General features: G+C 50.3%; 1 protein-coding gene and 1 pseudogene across 2 annotated transcripts in view; one reads left to right on the plus strand and one right to left on the minus strand.

Moving 5' to 3' along the window:
* Positions 1-15447, plus strand: part of LOC127039351 (zinc finger protein OZF-like) — a 1232974-nt gene that overhangs the window by 89449 nt on the left and 1128078 nt on the right. The gene's annotated exons all lie outside the window — the stretch shown is intronic.
* The window catches only part of LOC127039334 (zinc finger protein 879-like), an 82766-nt pseudogene that overhangs the window by 29246 nt on the left and 38073 nt on the right, over positions 1-15447 (minus strand).

The raw sequence follows: 15447 nt of genomic DNA on the forward strand, positions 1-15447 counted from the left end.
CCCCTACCCTGAAACCAGCATCCCGCTCACATGCCCCCAGCCCTCTGCCCTGACTCTTGCACCTCCCCATTCCCAGCCCCGCCCCCACATCCCAGGCACCCCACACCACCCCCACCCCCACCATGAGCACCAAATGGGAGTCACATTCCCACCTGCACCTGTGCTGTGCCGAGTCTTCATCTATTCACTCTCATTTAGGGGTTCGCGTGCTGGTCATACTTTGTAATGTGTTTTAGAAGGTCTCTCTCTACAAGTCTATACATTATATAACTAAACTAGTGTTGTATCGTAAAATAAACAAGGTTTTCAAAATGTTTAAGAAGCTTCATTTAAAATTAAATTAAAATGTTGATCTTATGCCACCGGCCCGCTCAGCCCCCTGCTGGTCTGGGGTTCTGTTCACCTCGGCCGGCAGTGGGCTGAGTGGGGCCTGCGGCCAGGACCCCAGCTGGGAAGGGTATGGCAGTCAGAATCCCAGACCGGCAGCAGGCTGCGTGGGGCTGGTGACTGGGACCCCAGACCGGCAGTGGGCTGAGTCAGGCTGGCAGCTGGGACCCGAGACTGGCAGCAGGCTGCGCGGGGCCAGCAGCCAGGACCCCAGCTGGGAAGGGTCTTGCAGCCAGAACCCTAGACCGGCAGCAGGCTGCGTGGGGCTGGTGGCCGGGACCGCAGACCAGCAGTGGGCTGAGCAGGGTCAGCAGCCGGGATCCCAGACTGGCAGCAAGCTGTGCGGGGCCGGCAGCCGGGACCCCAAAACGGCTGAGCTGCTCAGGGGTTCCATCCACCAGCTCCTGTCAGCCGGGATCCCCGCTGCCGGACCCGCTCAGCCTGGTGCCTGTCTAGGGTCCCAGCTCTGCTCACATACAGTGGGGACCTACCTTCTCCCTGGTTCTGGCCCATTCTCTTTCTCTCTCTGCACTGAGCTGAGAGTAGGAGTGGACCGAGCACAGGGCTAGGGGTGAAGGGTCTGGCCAGGAGCTAGAATGAAGGAGGGGGACTCAGGGTTGGGGCAGCAGGTTTGGGTGTTGGGGCACTCACCTGGGCAGCTCCCATGTGGTGTGAGGGGTGCAGGTGGGAAATGTGAGTGGTGGTGCAGGGGCTCTCGTTTGGTGCTTGGGGGGTGGGGTGGGCATGTGCAGGGTGCATGGGATGTGGGGGGGGTGCAAGAGTCAGGGCAGAGGACTGGGGGCATGAGGGGGTGCAGGTGTCAGAGTAGGGGGGATGGGTATGTGTGGGGGTGCCAGTCAGGGCTGGGGTCACGGGAGGGGGTAAAGGAGTCTACAGAGGGCTGGGTGGTACAGGGCTTAGGACAGGGGCTTGTGGGTGTGTGGAGATGCAGGGCTCAGGGCAGAGGGATGAGTGTGTGGAGAGGGGGTCAGGGCTCAGGACAGAGGGCTGACTGCCCTCCAGAATCCCCAACTCCCCCACTCCTTGCCCTGACTACCCCGTCCTGGGACCCCTGCCCCTTATCCCCTGACTGCCCTCCTAGGACCCTACCCCCTATCTGTCTCCTGACTGCCCAAAACCTTATCCACACCCCCACACCCAGATAGACTCCCTGGACTCCCACACCTATCTAACTGCTCCCCGCCCCCTGACAGTACCCTCAGAACTCTGGACCCATACAACCCCCCCGCTCCCTGCCTGCCCCAACCACTTTCCACACCCCTGCCTTCTGACAGACAGGACCCCCTAGAATTCCCCACTCATCCAACCCCCACAGCTCTTTGTCTCCTGACCACACCCTCCAGAGAACCCCCCCACCCTAACTGCTCCCCCAGAACCCACCCTTCTCCCTGTCCCTCGACTACCCCCACCCCTTAGCCATCCCCCCCCGCTGGCCTCAGACCTAGGGGAAGGCGGGGCAGGTGGCAGTGGCTTGCTGAGCTTGGGCTGGCACTCCGGCCTGGGATTGCAGACCCCGCAGCTTGCCATGTCAGCAGGATTTTTAATGGCATGTGGAGTCCCAGCAGGCAGCAGTGTGCCATTAAACATTGGCTAGCGTGCCATCTTTGGCACACGTGCCATAGGTTGCCGACCTCTGAAATAAAGTATCATATCCCCACCCTCAACCTTCCTTTTTGGCCCACCGCTGATTTGGCGGGGCGGCGCTGGGGAAGGAGGGTTTGTTTACGCAGGACTGGGTAGCCCTGGGTCGGGGTGTTTCTACAGGGCTGGGAGGTTTCGGCCCTCAGCTGTTTTCTTTGGAGTAATGTGGCCCTTGCCGCTTTACGAGTTGTGCAGGCCTGGGTAAGGTTTCTCACCTATGTTGATTCTCTGATGTTTGATAAGGTGTGAGCGCTGATTGAAGCTTTTCCCACACTCAGAGCATGTGTAGGGCTTCTCCCTTGTGTGGATTCTCCAATGTGTGACAAGGGCAGAGCTCTGACTGAAGCTTTTCCCACACTCAGAGCAAGTGTAGGGCGTCTCTCCTGTGTGGATTCTCTGATGTGTGATAAGGTGTGAGCGCTGTTTGAAGCTTTTCCTGCACTCAGTGCAGGCGTACGGCTTCTCTCTTGTGTGGTTTCTCTGATGTCTGATAAGCTTTGAGTGCTCACTAAAGCCTTTCTCGCACTCAGAGCATGTGTAGGGCGTCTCTCCTCTGTGGATTTTCCAATGTGTGATAAGGTCTGAGCGCTGTTTGAAGCTTTTCCCGCACTCTGTGCACGTGTAGGGCTTCTCGCATGTGTGGATTCTCTGATGTGTGATGAGGTTTGAGCGCTGATTGAAGCTTTTCCCGCATTCAGAGCATGTGTAGGGCGTCTCTCCTGTGTGGATTCTCCAATGTGTGATAAGGTTTGAGCGCTGTTTGAAGATTTTCCCACACTCAGTACACGTATAAGGCATCTCTCCTGTGTGGATTCTTTGATGTGTGATAAGGCGTGAGAGGTGTTTGAAGTTTTTCCCACACTCAGTGCACGTGTAGGGCTTCTCCCTTGTGTGGATTCTCCGATGTCTGATAAGCTTTGAGTGCTCACAAAAGCCTTTCCCACACTCAGAGCATGTGTAGGGCATCTCTCCCATGTGGGTTCTCTGATGTGTGATAAGGTTTGAGCGCTGTTTGAAGCTTTTCCCGCACTCTGTGCAGGTGTAGGGCTTCTCGCCTGTGTGGATTCTCTGGTGTGTGATAAGGTTTGAGCGCTGATTGAAGCTTTTCCTGCACTCAGGGCATGTATAGGGCTTCTCCCTTGTGTGGATTCTCTGATGTCTGATAAGGTTTGAGTGCTCACTAAAGCCTTTTCCGCACTCTGCGCATGCATAGGGCGTTTCTCCTGTGTGGATTCTCTGATGTCTGATAAGGTATGAACGCCAATTGAAGCGTTTCCCGCACTCATGGCATGTGTAACGTGTGTCTTCCGAGTTGATTCTCTCACTTGAAATAAGGTCTGAGAAGCTACTGAAGTTTTCCTCTGGCCTCTGCTCAGTCTCACAGGCTTTTGCTTTTTCTGGGCGTCCACAAATCCCGGAAACATTCCCTTTGCATCTTCCCGATAATGTCCCATGTGCTTCTACTTCCTCAGCATCTTCCTGCTGGGGTTTCTCCTCCTTGTTATCACTCACCATCCCATCACCTGATGGGAGACAGAGAGAATCCAGACATAGATCACTACCTGCACCGGAAAGAAAGGAAACCTCAGAGAGAGGAATGGAAAAAGGGATGAACAATCCAAAATGTGTGGGAGAGATCAAACCTATCTGGAGCTGATTTTCCCTAAGCTCCTCCCCAGAGGAGAGAGGAAGGGATTGGTTTTGGTCTGCATCTCACCAGAACTCTAAGGGGAAAGCGAGATTAGGGAGGGACCGGCTGCCAGTTGTTAGTCAGAATACATGGGAAGCCATGAGTGACATCTACCTAATGATTCCACATCTGCAGAGAACAATCCTGAACTTGGGAGAGCTCAAAAAGTATTTGTAGGGCATCTCAAATGTTTCCTGTATTCACAGACAGTTCTTGAGTTAGTTTAACCACTTCCTCACCTGTGTAGGCAGCTCTCGGGAGCACTTCTTTCTCAGAGACTTGGAGATCTGGGACCCACGGCTCTGCGCCTCGTTCCAGCTGCAAAATGACATTAGGTTTGGAAACTGGAAACTCTATTCAGGGCAAAGAAAAGAAAGGAGGTCAGTGGAATTGGTGGGATACTTGCTACAAAATATATTCCATCCTTTAAGCCCAGCTCATTTTTAAGCAGTAACATCCCAAGGCCAGCTTCCTTGGCTCAAAGTGACAGATGAGTAATTATTATTCAAAAATCATCTCCATTATCTTAGTGCCTAGGTACCAACTAACAGTGGGTCCCCTCTGTGCTAGGCAAAATACAAACAGAGAATAGTAGATGGCCCACGCTCTGAAGAATTTACAATCTAAATAGACAAGACAGACACAGAATGGAGGAAGGGGTGGAACCCACTGTTAGAATGGAGATATTCAGGCCTGCCTGTAAAGCCTAGACTTTAAGAAGAGAAAGTTACTCACCTTGCAGTAACTGAAGTTCTTCGAGATGTGTGTCCCTGTGGGTGCTCCACTCTAGGTGACGGTGCGTCCCGGGGCTGTCGATCGGAGATTTTCGGTAGCAGTGCCTGGCTGGGGCGCACGCACCCAGATGGTATCTCCTGGCTAGTTGGAATCTTCCTGAGTGTGTGCGCCCCACACCCTCCTCAGTTCCTTCTCTACTGTGGAGCATCATACGAGTACTCCAAAGTAGAGGGGAGGAGGGCGGAGAGTGGAGCACCCACAGGGGGACACATCTCGAAGAACTTCAGTTACTGCAAGATGAGTAGCTTTCTCTTCTTCTTTGAGTGCTGTCCCTGTAGGTGCTCCACCCTAGGTGAATGTGTAGCAGTACCCACTAAGGTTGGTGGGACTTTGGAGATGTGGCAGGGCGTACTGAAGATAGTACTGTATGGCCTACTATTGCATCTGCCGTGGTGTCTTGCATGAGAGCATAGTGTTTTGCAAATGTGTGTTCAGATGACCATGTAGCCGCCTTGCAGAGATCAGGAATGGGAACATTGTGTAAGAAGGCAATGGATGCCGACATGGCTCTAGTGGAATGAGTTCTAATGTTATCGGGCGGTTGAAGGTTCTTTGCACGGTAGCAGGATCTGATGCAGTCAGAGATCCACTTGGATAGACGTTGTTTAGAGATAGCCATACCTCTTGATCTTTCGGCAATGGAAATGAAGAGTTGTGCAGACTTGCAAAATGGTTTAGTCCGTTCTAAATAAAAGGCAAAGCCACCTTCATGGACATATGGAGGTGAGAGAAGGTAGCCAACGGCTCAAATGGAGGTTTCATGAGGGCATGAAGTACGAGGTTAAGATTCCATGTAGGCACTGTTGGATGAATTTCAGGGTAAAGATTTTGCAGGCCAGCGAGAAAGCGTTTAATGGTGGGGTGTGTAAAGAGTGAGTATCCATCCAATAGGTCATGGAAGGTGGTAAGCGCCGTCAGGTGCACCTGGATGGAACTGATCGAGAGTTCGTCTTGTTTTAGTTTCAGGAGGTAGTCTAGAATGTTAGGGAGGGTCACATTATTGGGTGCTAAATGGTTATGCGAGCACCAAAGAGCGAAACGTCTCCACTTCTGAAGGTAGGTTTTATGAGTGGCATCTCTCCTACTGTGCAAGAGGACACGTTGGACCTGCTCGCCACAGGCTAGTTCATGGGTTTGGAACCATGAAGGAACCAGGCTGTGAGGTGTAACTTCTGGAGCTGGGGGTGAAGGACTTGTCCGTTGTCCTGATAAAGGAGGTCTGGTCTGTTGGGGAGAGCCCATGGGTCACGGGAAGACATGCGGAGAAGGTAGGGGTACCATGAGTGCCTTGGCCAAGCCGGGGCAATAAGGATGACCTGGGCCTTGTCATCTGCGATCTTCTGAAGAACCCTGTGTAGTAGAGGGATAGGTGGGAAGGCGTACAGGAGATAGTTGTTCCATGGGATGAGGACTGCATCCCCTAAGGATGCAATCCAAGTCCTGCCCTGGAGCAAAACAGAGGGCATTTCTGATTACGAGTCATGGCAAAGAGATCTATGGATGGCGTGCCCCAGTGGGAGAAGAGCTGTTGGAGTACTGCGGGGTGCAGTTCCCATTCGTGTTCCATCGAGAAGTGTCTGCTGAGTGCGTCGGCAGTCGTGTTGTGACAGCCTTGTAGGTAGGAAGCGATGATCTGTATTCAATGTCATATGCACCAATTCCATAGTCGAATGGCTTCCATGCAGAGGGAATGTGATAGTGCTCCCCCTTGTCTGTTTATGTAATACATACATGCTATGTTGTGTGTTAAGACTCGCAGGTATTTGTTCTTTATGAGGGGAAGAAAGTGAAGGCACACTCTCCTCACTGCTCTGAGCTCTAAGAGATTTATGTGTAGATGTGTCTCCGATGCAGACCACTGGCCTTGTGCCCTGTGTTCCCCTAGATGCGCTCCCCAACCAATCAGGGAAGCGTCCATGGTGAGCATGAGCGTTGGGGATCGTTGCTGGAAGGAAACCCCTGTGCAGAGGTTTTCTGGACTTGTCCACCATTGTAGGGAAGTTATAACATAAGGTGGAGGAGTTAGCAGCATCCCTAAGGGATGTATGCTGGGTTTGAAACTGGAGTTGAGCCAGCCCTGGAGGCATCGCATATGTAGCCTGGCATGTTGAACCACGAAGGTGGTAGCTGCCATGTGACCAAGGAGTTGTAAGCAGATTCTCGCTTGCGTCCTGGGACGAATAGAGAGCGTACGTATGAGTTGCGTGATAGTGAGGAACCTGTTGTATGGGAGCGAGGTCCTGCTCTGGGTTGAGTCGAGATGAGCTCCAATGAATTCAATCTGTTGCGTAGGTATCAGGGTTGATTTTTGAATGTTTATTTGGAGGCCTAGGCTGTGAAAAACGGAAGTGGCGAAGCGCGTGGCTTGAAGTGTCTCTACATAGGAGTCGCCCCTGATGAGGCAATCATCCAGGTAGGGGAAAAGTGTGACCTCGTGTTTGCGGAGGTGAGCCACAACCACGGCTAGGGTCTTGGAAAAAACTCTTGGAGCTGTGGAGAGTCCGAAAGGGAGAACTCTGTATTGGAAGTGATCCTGACCGATTGTGAATCGTAGGAAGCATCTGTGAGCTAGATGTATTGATATATGGAAGTAAGCATCTTGTAGGTAGAGGGCTGTGAACCAGTCCCCTTGATCCAATGCAGGAATTATTGTGCCCAATGTGACCATCTTGAATCTTTGTGTCCTCACAAATTTGTTCAGTCGGCGTAGGTCTAGTATAGGCCTCCATCCCCCGGTTTCCTTCTGCGTTAGAAAGTAATGGGAGTAGAACCCTGTCCCTTGGTGTTGCATCGGCACAGGTTTCACTGCGCCTAGTTGCAGGTGTGCCACTACTGTGCAAAGTAAGTGTTCATGAGAGGGGTCCCTGAAGAGGGACAGGGAAGGGGAAAGGGTAGGAGGGTAGGATATGAACGGGATGGAGTAACCGGTCCGAACTATTTCGAGGACCCAATGGTCCTGTGTAATCCGCTGCCAAGCATGTTGGAAATACTGGAGGTGGTGGCCAAATGGACAAGTAAGTGGTGGAATCAAGGGGTGGCCGTGCAGACCCTCGACCAAAGCTTCAAAACTGTTGTTTATTGCCTGGTGGACGGAAGGTGGTGGCTTGATTTTGATTTTGTCTGCGTTTGGGAGGTCTAGTACGATTCCTAGTTGCGTCATATGGTCTGGATTGACGGCAATAGTACTGATGTGTGCGTGGTCTTTGGTATGGTTGGTATCGTTGTCTCCTGGGAAGTGATAGGTGAATGCCCAGGGTGCGCAGTGTCGCTCTCGAATCTTTCATGGTGTGGAGGAGTTCGTCAGTTATTTTCGAAAAGAATTTGTCCTTATCAAAGGGGAGGTCCTCCACTTTGGTCTGGAGTTCTTTAGGAATGCCTGACGCAGAGAGCCATGAGAATCTGCGCATAACCACAGCAGTTGCAGTGGTATAGGCTGCTGTGTCTAGGGATGCTTGTAGGGCCGTTCTGGAGATCAGTTGTCCCTCAGACAAGATTGATTTGAAGTCTGTTCTTCTGTCCTCTGGGATCTATGAGGCAAATTCGAGAAGCTTATTATAATTGTCAAAATCATAACTGGCGAGTAGAGCAGAAGAGTTTGCAATCCTGAACTGTAGTGTAGAGGATGTATAAACCTTGCGGCCCAGGACATCAAGGCATCTAAGGTCCTTGTCTTGTGAGGTTGGTCGATATTGTGACTGTTTAGTTCGCTGTGTAACTGCATCAATGAGAAGACAGTTTGGTGGTGGATGAGAAAATAGGAAGTCTGCGTCCTTTGCAAGAACGTAACATTTACGTTCGATCTTCTTACAAGTTGGTACTAGAGAAGCTGGGGTTTGCCAGAGGGTGTCAGCTGGCTCCGTGAGTGCTTCATTTATAGGGAGCGGGATTTTCGAGGGCGCAGACAGTTGAAGAATTTTGAGGAGTTTGTGCTGCTTCTCCTGACCTCTTCTAAGGGGATATCCTGACTGATTGCAACTCTCCTGAAAAGCTCTTGAAATTGTTTGCAGTCGTCCACGGACTGTGAAGGTGGAGGGAGGATGGCTTCATCTGAGGCTAATGGAGAGTTAGGGTTAGGCGAGTCAGGATATGGTGCTTAGTTCCCGGACTCTGGAGGGGACTCAGGCACCCTGGAAGTGGATGGAGGAGGAGATTGAGGCACCGAAGGAAGATGATTGGTAGGAGGATTCTGCCACAGGTACCACTGAGGCCAAGGCATAGAGTAGGAGAACCCAGGCATCGCCCACGGGGGGGGGGGCAACATAGGGAAACAGGCTGCTGGGCTTGAGCCATGACCTGAGGTGGTAAAGGTGCCTGTGGAGCAGAAGCAGGAGGGGAGAACTCCGCTTGCTGCTGTAGCTCAAGGTCACCGTCGGTGAAAGTCAGTTCAGGTGGAGAAAGTGGCAGGTCAAGAAAGGAGTCCTCTGTGTCTGGGAGCGGAGAGTGAGGCTCAGGTGGCACTAGAAGGTCACTTTGAGTGAGAAGCTGTTGTTCCTGCTCTCTAGGCTGATCTAAGCTTGCTCTCTGCTCTAGTTCTTTAGTAGGAGAGAGAGGCAGAGTGTCCTGCTGTGTTGAGCCTAGAGGTGCCCTGCAGGGGGTCTGCTGCTGGTGTACGGGCAGACAAGCGGCTGGGTGCCGACCCTGTTCGCGGTGCCGAGGCTGATTGCGCTGTCGGCACCGCAGCTATTTTCGTCGCTGAAGCAGAGCGCGCCGGCGGCACCGCGGCCGCTTTTAGCGCGGAAACTGACCAGGCTGTCAGTGCCGCGGCCGTTCTGGGTGTTGGAGCCGAACGCGCTGCCGGAACCGTGGCCGTTGCCGGTGCTGAGGAGTAATGTGGTGCCGGTGCTGTAGCCTTCCTCAGTGCCCAAGAGGAGTGAGGTGTCAGCGCCGCAGTCGTTTGCGGCGCTGAGGGGACCGAGTCAGTAGGTGTCTTCCCCGCGCGGGAGGTCTAGTCTCTGCCTCTAAGCTCTGTCAGAGCGGTTCCTGAGGCATTAGGAGAGGCTGAAACAGCTGTCTTTCGGGCTGTTAGCACAGGGGGTAGGGATCTCGCCGGAGACCCCCTACCCTTGTTAAAGTCTCATCTGTGAGACTGTTGAGCTTCTTGCCTCCGCTCCACGGAGGGTGAAGCAACGCTTCCCCACTGGTTCCGATCTGGCTGGGGAGTGTGTGGGAGCGGGTTCTACCCTTCCCGTCTCCGACAGTGGCTGCAGGGATTTTTCCATCATGATGATCTTGAGGTGCATATCCCTGTCACGACGAGCTCTTGACTTGAGGCTCGCAGAATGGAGGCACGTCGCGGGGATGTGGGTGTCCCCGAGGCACTTCACACAATGAGCGTGGCATGGAGTCCTGACAGGAGATACATCTTTTGAAACCTGAAGGTCCTGGCATTATGAGTTAGAGAAGTGAGTCTCAATGGGAGACAATCCTGAGGTTTTTTTGTTTTTTTTTTAAACAAAATAACCTATGTAACTATACTAAAGGAAGGGAAACAACTGGGAAGTAATTAATAATTATTTCTATGTTCTTTGTTACTATTTCCTATAGAGATCAGGGAAGAGAAAGTAGCACTGCCCCGAGTCCCGTCTTCAGCCGAGGACGGTTGAGAAGGAACTGAGGAAGGTGTGGGGCGCACGCACTCAGGAAGATTCCAACTAGACAGGAGATACCATCTGGGTGCGTGCGCCCCAACCAGGCACTGCTACCGAAAATCTCCAACCAATGGTGCCGGGACGCACCATCACCTAGAGTGGAGCACCCACAGAGACAGCACTTGAAGAAGAACTTACAAGTATTTTTATTACTTAGGTAGTTACAGGAGTATGAAAAGAAACAATCAAAATCTCAGTCCGCCTGCATATGGGCCTTCTCTCACTAGATTAGTCTGAGGATTTGATCTTAGGCTAAGGCAGTGGTCCCCAAGCTTTTCCATCTGGCAGGCACCGGACAATAAACCATCAAGGATTGTGGCCGGAGGACAAGCATCCGCTGAAATGCCGCCGAGAAGCGGCAACATCAAGAGGCATCGCCGCCAAAATGCTACTGATTTTCGGCTTCATTTCGGCGGTGACGCCTCTTGATGACGCTGCTTCTCAGTGGCATTTCGGCGGATGCTTGTCCGCAGGCCACTACGTGGGTACACACAGATGCCCTCGTGGGCTCCATGGCACCCACAGACACCACGTTAGAGACCCCTGGGCTAAGGCCTTTGGCTAAGCAGCAAGGGCAGCCATAAGCTGGGAAGCGAACAGTCACATCCTCACATCCCAAACCAGTCACACTGGAATAAGGTGCTATTGGGCTCTTAGGAAAACGATCTTGTCCAGATAGTGCCCATCACCAACAGATAAAGAAACAGATCTTAAGATGGATAAAGGGAAACTTAGTTTGACAGCATCCGGTCTGGCAAGATCTCACTTATCAATGGCTCTGGCTGTGTAACCCTCATTTCTGTATTGTTCTATCTTTATGGCCCCCACTTTTCTGTTGTTTATGTGTCTGGTTCTCTAATTGTTTCTCTCTTCTGTACAATTTATTTTTCTAGGTGTAGCTGAGAATATTACTATATAAACTGGGGTCAAACAGCAGGGGGAAGGGAAATTGGAATCACGTTTGTTGAACGGGAACAGGGACATAGGCAAGGTTCTGCGGTGTCAGAGCTGGGAAGGGGCACGAGGTAAATGCTCCTTGGCATCACAGATGGGCAGGGAGACACAGGGTAAATGGTTTATGGCATCAGAGCTGGGAAGGGGAACGTGACCAGTTGGGTCACAGAAACCCCTCGGGACTGCCACTTGATGTGCTGAGACTACCTCTGAGCCCATTTTCCCTGCCAGCTTGGGACTTCAGTACTGTCTTGTTGAGCCAGACACGCCAGCCTGCTGCAACACAGACACAGGTCTGAACCATGTCCCCCAAAAGCTGCAGATTTAACTGAAAACAGTTTAAGAAGTGCTCCTCTCTCCAGCAGGTACCAAGTTCCAATGGGATCCAAACCCCAAACAAATCCGTTTTACTCTGTATAAAGCTTATACAGGGTAAATTCATAAAGTATCCACCTTCTATAACACTGATAGAGAGATATGCACAGCTGTCTGCTCCCTCAGCTACCAATTACTTGCTCTGGGTTAATTAATAAGCAGAAGCAATTTCATTAAATATAAAAAGCATAATTCAAGTGGTTCAAGTAATAACAGACAGAACAAAGTAAATTACCAAGGGAAATCAAACAAAAACACGCAAATCTAAACCTAATACAGTAGCAACTGAATACAGATGATAATCTCACCCTCAGAGATGTTCCAATAAGCTTCTTTCACAGACTAGACTCCTTTCTAGTCTGGGACCAATCCTTTCCCCTGGTACAGTCCTTCTTCTAGTTAAGCTGGTAGCTAGGGGATTTCTCATGACTGCAGCCCCCTTTGTTCTCTTCAACCCCTTTATATACCTTTGGCACAAGGCGTGAATCTTTTTTCTCTTTGGTCCCTGCCTCCTTCTAAATGGAAAAGCACCAGGTTTAAGATGGATTCCAGTACCAGGCGACATGGTCACATGTCCTGTGAGGCCCCTTCTTCCCGGCCTGACTCACAGGCAGACTTGCAAGTAAACGGAGCAATTGTCCTAGCTGATGGGAGCCATCAAGATTCTAAACTTACATTAATGGTCCACACTTTGCATAACTACAATAGGAGGTCAGACTTACATTTTATAGTCCTACTTTCAGCTATACGAATGATACATTCATACAGCTAGGATGAACACACTCAGTAGATTATAAGCTTTGTAATGATACCTTACAAGAGACCTTTTGCATGATACACATTCCAGTTATATTATATTCACACTTATTAGCATATTTTCATGAAATCATACCGAGCGCAACGTCACAGGGGACATGGGGTAAACACTCTGCGGCGTCACAGCAGGGAACGGAACACTATGGAACCGTCTCTATTCACAAATAGAGATAAGCCCAACTGGTGTGAAGGGCTTCAGAATATCCTTGCTTGGAAACTAACCCCAATAAACACCCCATTCTCTGTGTTTCAGACTTCTGGTCATTTGCTGCTTGCTGTCTGCGTGACAAGAACCAGGGAAGCGGGAGGGTGAAGGGAAAACACTAACAAAACTGACATGACCTGATAACTAAGAAGTAAATCTTTAAGGAAGGTTTTAATACACTTTGGAACAAATCAGGGATTCCCACGTGGACTGATGAGGGGCTGATGGTAAATACACATTTAGATCCTTTTCCTGTTTTATATCTTATTCCCATAAGGCTTAACCTCTGGCACTGTCATGGATCCATAGGATCTCTGCAATGCCCTGGCTTTTAAACAGTCCTTGGGAGGTGCCCCTTGTGTGCGCCAGACTCCCAAGGGGTTCCACTCTTCCACAAGGACAGGCCATGTAGCTTCAACACCTGAGACTGAGCCTCTGGCTTCAATACTCCCATTTCAACCTGCGAGCTCTCCCAGCAGGTCCAGTTGAACTACCCTCCTGTTCAGAGACTGTTCCTCAGTCATGCTTCAATGCACCTCAGAAAGTTCTTGCTGTGACACTGGTCAGACTTTTAAAATATAGCAAGGTTTATTAGTAAACTGACACACAGCACTGGAAAGTCTTTTCATTAGCACAGAGAAGCAAAGACAACAATATAGTCCATACTGACCAATGCCCTTGAGCTAAGCTGCTGTAGAAAACTGTTTTGTTTCCTCTCACTTTGCCTGTCCATTTGTCTTCGCTCCAGTAGAGCTCCCTGCATCTGCAAGCCCAGTTCTTCCTCTTCCCAAGAACATAACAAGTCCATGGACGCTTCACTCAGCTAAGTGGAGATCCTCTCATGGACAGGTGACAATTATTTCCTTGTCTCTGTTGGGTATTCCACTGATGTAAGTTGGTCCCAGCCAGTCCTTAATGACCCAGTCATATCACTCCATGACAACTATGTGACAACACACCTCACGTCTCCTGCTCTTTATAATCATAGCAATACCAATCACAGCAGGAAACTGAGGTGTGTATTGGCATCATACAAGTATCACCAAAATTCCCACCTCTATCTCACACACACTACTCATAGCCCCTGGAGAGAAAGCAAAGTACAGAAACTGGATGTTAGTCCAGCAAAACACAGTAGAGGACAAGCTGCAATCCTCACACACTGGTCAAAAAGGAGAGGCATGTAGGTCCCTGCCCATAGAGAGGGGCTGGCTAGAGGCCTGATACCTGAGGGGCCATTCCTTGAGCAGACCATGGAGGCAGGTCAAAGGCTTAGCTACCCCTGACTGTGACATTGCAAAAGCACATTTTGGGGAATTAGGAAATCCAGTGACTCAGGTGTAATGGGGGAGGGAGAATTAAACTCCCCCAGTGTGTGGAGAAAGCTGGGGAATTAAACACTAAAACTCAGGAGCAACAGCCTCTAATTCTTCTGGAAAAGGTGACTGTAAGAAACAAGAACTGGGCCACACAACATCAGGAGGGACAGGCTCAGAGATCCAAAGAGCCTGGAGGGAAGACAGCTTGTGGCGGCTGCAGATGGGGAGAGGAGGACACAAGACTCTCTCCAAACTCTCACTCCCATTGACCCTGACCTGATTTTATCATCTATGACCTACTCCCATGTCATTTGGGTAATTTTATGCTCGCTAGAAGTAAACATTATCTGAGTATTGCTTATTAGCTTGGAACATGCGTGGAGGGGCAAGGAGGTGAACATAGATAAATGGGTTATTAAGCTTGCTACAGTTAAGGGCCTTGTATTAGGTGGAGGCTTTGAGGAAGAAATTATGCTGAAGTCTGGGATTTACCTGAACAGACCTAAGGAGAGAATCCCAGGTCAGATATTTTGCACCTTCATTATGACAGACTAAGGAGTAACTACAAACAGGTGCAATATGCCACAGGATTCTGAAAGAAGGAGGTTTGGGGCAGGCTTTAGCAATTAGGTTGCTATGCGCTATCTCAGCAGGTGGACGCATTTATATATTGGAATTATTAATAACTAAGTGATGTAAATTACGAGTATTAAGGTTTGAGGCTAAATGATGGACTACCCAAAGGCCACATAGGGGTTGGGGCAGCTATTGACATTCCTGTAATCAGAGTAGAGGAGCAGATATGGTATACAGCCAACCTATTACCATAAGGAAGTGGATAAATTACCTCTCCTAGTGACCATTTTTTTCATTTTGTCGGGTCCCTGAGACAGTGTAAACTGAAGCAGGGCCTCCCTTGCCCCTCGATCTTTGTTTCCACCTTGAAAGTATGCACAGTGCAAGACCCTCTTTACTATACTGATCTTAGTCTAATTGTTACGTGTATTGATCTTTTCCTATGATTTCAATTATAACTGTCTGTATGAAATCAAGTTTCTGTGTGTTCCACCAAATTCCATCTTCTCAATTAACTTTGAGGAGCCATGTACAAGGGCAAGTTGTACCCCAACATGTAATCTTATAGGTGCAAAAATTGTACAGGCTACACTACCACCCTGGGATATCATCAACATTTGCGCCTGGGCAGTGGCAGTGCTATAGGAGGGAGGAATGCAACAAGGACTCAGGATCGGTGGCTGGGGTCACTGTGCATAGAGATGGGGAGGTTATATGGGGAGGGAGGTAATGAGTGGGAGAGGGTGGTGAAGAGTTAAAATAGTATTTGGGGGAGGAAACGTATAATGAAGTGAAACTGAACAGAAAGAAAACTGGAGTGCAGGCTCGAAAGCAACAAGGTTTGAGTAGGGATTCGGGGTTAAAGGTCTGGGATCCCCCACAGCTCTAGATCCCCAAACTTCTCCTCCCTCCCACTGACCCACCCAGCCCACTTCCTGGGTGCCCCTCCTCCACACACCCCTTCTCTTCGTTTCATTACTCTCAGCTGGCACCACCTCCCGCCACCTTGGGAGGTTCTTA

This window comes from Gopherus flavomarginatus, chromosome 23 (assembly GCF_025201925.1).
Source record: "Gopherus flavomarginatus isolate rGopFla2 chromosome 23, rGopFla2.mat.asm, whole genome shotgun sequence".
NCBI classification, from domain to species: domain Eukaryota; kingdom Metazoa; phylum Chordata; order Testudines; family Testudinidae; genus Gopherus; species Gopherus flavomarginatus.